The sequence below is a fragment of the Limulus polyphemus genome, unplaced genomic scaffold (assembly GCF_000517525.1).
Source record: "Limulus polyphemus unplaced genomic scaffold, Limulus_polyphemus-2.1.2 Scaffold11146, whole genome shotgun sequence".
NCBI classification, from domain to species: domain Eukaryota; kingdom Metazoa; phylum Arthropoda; class Merostomata; order Xiphosura; family Limulidae; genus Limulus; species Limulus polyphemus.
Window position 1 is genome coordinate 10,862 of NW_013676756.1, and position 4,881 is coordinate 15,742.

The 4,881-nt window shown below is 35.5% G+C and overlaps 1 long non-coding RNA gene across 1 annotated transcript in view; it reads left to right on the top strand.

Annotated features, from left to right (window-relative positions):
• Positions 1 to 562, top strand: part of LOC111083776 — a 1,403-nt gene extending 841 nt beyond the window's left edge. The window contains exon 2 of the long non-coding RNA XR_002609238.1: positions 11 to 562. This is a non-coding gene — a long non-coding RNA (uncharacterized LOC111083776). The remainder of the gene's footprint in view (positions 1 to 10) is intronic.
• Positions 563 to 4,881: the final 4,319 nt, after the last annotated feature.

Sequence of the window (4,881 nt, forward strand, 5' to 3'; positions counted from 1 at the left end):
TTTATGGAAGGTTTAACTGTTAGATCAGTTTGTTGTAAAAACTATTGTTTATGGAAGGTTTAACACTTAGACCAGGTTCTCATATAAAGATTAAAATGTTTTAACTTTGAATCTTAGCGGTAAAATATTTCATCAAGAAACCATAAGAACTTAATGCAATGTTTTACTTGTTGCAGTATCAGTAAGGGAGAACAGGGTGGTTTATTGTATGTGCTAGATTTTAACCAGGTTGTTGCCAAATTACTGTATATGCACATTGAAAGGAGATCGTTTGTAAATTTTACGTATAAAACTGTCTCAGTCTAACGGGTATACTCTTGGTTTACTTCTGGATTCATCATGGTTGATCAATATATCACAGCATTACTTATGACATGTAAATTTTACGTATAAAACTGTCTCAGTCTAACGGGTATACTCTTGGTTTACTTCTGGATTCATCATGGTTGATCAATATATCACAGCATTACTTATGACATGTAAATTTTACGTATAAAACTGTCTCAGTCTAACGGGTATACTCTTGGTTTACTTCTGGATTCATCATGGTTGATCAATATATCACAGCATAACTTATGACAGGATTTTATAATAGCACTAAGCATCAGGTAAATAGCTAAAGCTATGGAACAACACTAGTTATATACAGGCAACAGTTCTATTCCTTGATAATTTCAAATAAAACCCACTTTTTTGTTGAATATTTATAACTTTTATTCCAAGAAGAACATATAGACGTGTTTGTACAATCATGTTGAAGGGGCTTGTGTTACATAACATTTTCTGTATGAGAAAATATATATACATACATATATTGATCAACATGTTTTTGTGTTGTTTTTTTTTCTGAAAATAAAACAAACTTTCCAGAAAAGATATGTTTATTGAGATATTTGATTCCTATTATATATATATCATCTACCTTATATAATAAATATCTGACATTGCGTTATTTAACTCTATGATATACATATTCTTCCATGCTGCTATTTAAAGTGGGTATTCTTACCTAGAAGCTATTAGGGTGCTTGAGAATACCACAGAGAAGTGTAATAAAGTTGAAAGCTCAATATTTGTTGTTGTTTTTTTATTTATTGTGTGTTTTTCCACTTTCCTTTATACTCTTGTTGTACAAATATGGTTGTAGTTCACTATGATGACAATTTGAAAATGAATAACTTATGCACGAGCGGAGGAGTTGGTTACCAAAAGTGGGTTATAATCCAAGAGGATGACACACACTAGGAGTTTGCTCCTGGATATTACCGTTGATTCAAAGGACAGTGTTTCTAATCATGATCCATGAACTTGTTTATGATCAGATTTGATGTACCTAAGACGTGGATAACTGAAAGTTTAAATGGTGACTTGCATTTTGGAGGTCCCGAGATCAAGCGGGAAGATCTCTGACTAGTGGAACAATCCTAGAATTACTCTCTGTCATCCGTGACCAGGAGGAGATTTGGTGAATGAATTCTGTCAGTTGTAGCTGTTGTACTATCAAGAAAAAGTGGAAGAGGTAACATCCCATGAAGTGGATGAAAGCGTCTGATGCTTTGACGAAGGAAATTTACAACTGAAACAACAAGTGTTTTTTACAGTAGAAACAACATGTGGTTTTGTAGAACTTGAGGTATAAGAACAGGAACCAACACAAGTTTGTACCCAAAATGTTATAAGTATTTCCTTTGCATTTTATCTGAGGTATCACCAGAGACATTTTTCTTTCACAACTGCAGGTGTATGATGTTTCTTCTGAATGTGAAATAGAACATGTAGACTTCTTTCTACAGGTAGTACAATGCCTGTTGCTGAGTCTGAGTGAACCAATATTTGACTCGTTTGAGCATATGGATGGTGGATAACCAAACTATCTATTGGGTTAAGTTCAAGGCTTGAAAGAGGTAGACCTGTGAGAACTTTGTGAATAATGTACAGTAGAAGGTATATCCCACTGATGTACAATGGAAGGTATATCCCACTGATGTACAGTGGAAGATATATCCCACTGATGTACGATGGAAGGTATATCCCACTGATGTACGATGGAAGATATATCCCACTGATGTACAGTGGAAGGTATATCCCACTGATGTACAGTGGAAGGTATATCCCACTGATGTACGATGGAAGGTATATCCCACTGATGTACGATGGAAGGTATATCCCACTGATGTACAATGGAAGGTATATCCCACTGATGTACAGTGGAAGGTATATCCCACTGATGTACAATGGAAGGTATATCCCACTGATGTACAATGGAAGGTATATCCCACTGATGTACAGTGGAAGGTATATCCCACTGATGTACAATGGAAGGTATATCCCACTGATGTACGATGAAAGGTATATCTCTTTGTGTTATAGATTATTTGGATATTTCAAATGAAGTTTTCCATATCTCATTCCCATACAAGATAGGAGACATGTAGAGTTCTGCCCAACCTTAAAGCAGATGCAGGTTAGATAAAGGGAAGTAATGGTTGATTCTGCTCCATTGAACTAGCAGAGCCCTGGTCGAGTTTGGCCAACAACTTGGATAGCACAAAGGTCAACTTGCGTCTGAAGATTGGTTGACAAACCATCTTAAACAGAGCTGGATGGAACTTGTAAATCTCAGTAAAAGTTTACAGAAGCAAAGTTCTTAACTGATACAAGGGCCACCAGAACCTTGCTTGGCCTTACTATATATAAAGCACTTTGCGTGAAACTACAACCTTGGACAGTCAACTCAAACTATGTTTATCTCAGTTTTATCACTTAAAGAACAAAGGTAGTTGACATCTATATTGATTGAGACACTGGTATTTTAAAGATCCACCCACTATAATTGAGACACTGGTATTTTAAAGATCCACCCACTATAATTGAGACACTGGTATTTTAAAGATCCACCTGCTGTAATTAAGACACTGGTATTTTAAAGATCCACCCACAATAATTGAGACACTGGTATTTTAAAGATTCACCTACTATAATTGAGACATTGATATTTTAAAGATCCACCCACTATAATTGAGACACTGGTATTTTAAAGATCCACCTGCTGTAATTGAGACACTGATATTTTAAAGATCCACCCACTATAACAATCCTCAGTCGGTTTTAGTTGTGAAATACAGGTCTTTGGGAAATTGCCCATAGTTGACCTGATCAGGCCCAATAACAATGGACTGCATGGGTAAATATATTCAAGTCTAATACAACTTTGTTGAAAGGCATTATTGTGATTGTGTTTTTCTCCTGAAGTTAATGATATTTTGTATGAATATATATTAGAGTTTAATTACACATCTGAGGTATTGGGCTGGGTCTGGCTTAGTGGCTAGTATACCCAAGGATCCATTACTCATGTCCTGTTGCAGCAAAATTGTGCTCTGTACTATGGTGTCATGGTTATATTATAAGAGTGACAGTGGATGCTGTTGACTAGGGATGGTCAGAACAGTTAGGCCTTGTGTAGGTTTGCACAAATATCTGAAGTTAACAAACGGTCTTTGGTATTGTACAATATTGTTATAGACATTAATTGATCATTGTTAAACTATGTTTTTTATTATGTATTGTATTAATCTTTGTTAAATAGTCGTGCTTTACTGTGTTGTGTAAATAGTGTTGTGAAGCTCGTTTGTTAGAAACAAGGCATACTTTAAGACAAAATTAGTCCGTGGGCTTGATATTTTTTACATACCATTGTTTTTAGAGTTTGAATAGCCAAGTCGGTTCATGAAGGCAAGAGGAATAAATGAAACATACCAGGAATTCCTTTTCGTTTTAATTTCGAAACATAGACATTTTTTCATACTTACTTCTGGTGAGCATATTGGATTTAACATGCAGGGTATTAATCTCACGACCTTATTATTGAGCTAGTAACACATTGTAAAACGTCATTAACTTATTTGATATTGCTGAATTTTCCCATGGAAAGTGTCACTGGAAATTCCTTAGATATGCAAGTGTGTAACATTAATCATACAGAGGTTAAGAAACAACTGGAAGCAATGCGCGCTCTATTTTTACGTGGGTTGCTAATGCCATCTTGAAGAATTGACTTTTTTGCTATGTGTATAATGTATTTATCAATCCAACCACACTCAGATTCATTTTCTCGATATTAAGATGGATATTTTCACAAAAAGATAAGTACAGTGTTTTCGTTCAGTGGATACACACCTGCTCTATTGTGTTTGTATGTGTATAATAAAACATTGCTTTTAAAGCGCCACCTTTTGTTCAATGTCTTCTTTCAATTGTCAGGTATGAAATTCAGATTTAAACCGTTATACGCATTCAATCCTCTAGTTACGGATAACTACCGTTACCCAGAGGTTATCGGTGTAGGTTTAAATGAGTATTGAATGTGTATTACGGGGGTTATAGATAACTACCGTTACCCAGAGGTTATCGGTGTAGATTTAAACCGTAATGCACATTCAATCCGTCTAGTTATAGATAACTACCGTTACCCAGAGGTTATCGGTGTAGATTTAAACCGTAATGCACGTTCAATACTCTAGTTATAGATAACTACCGTTACCCAGAGGCTATCGCTGTAGGTTTAAACCATAATACACATTCAAGTACTCTAGTTATAGATAACTACCGTTACCCAGAGGTTATCGGTGTAGATCTAAACCGTAATACACATTCAATCCTCTAGTTATAGATAACTACCGTTACCCAGAGGTTATCGGTGTAGATTTAAACCGTAATGCACGTTCAATACTCTAGTTATAGATAACTACCGTTACCCAGAGGTTATCGGTGTAGGTTTAAACCGTAATACACATTCAATCCTCTAGTTACGGATAACTACCGTTACCCAGAGGTTATCGGTGTAGATTTAAACCGTAATACACATTCAATCCTCTAGTT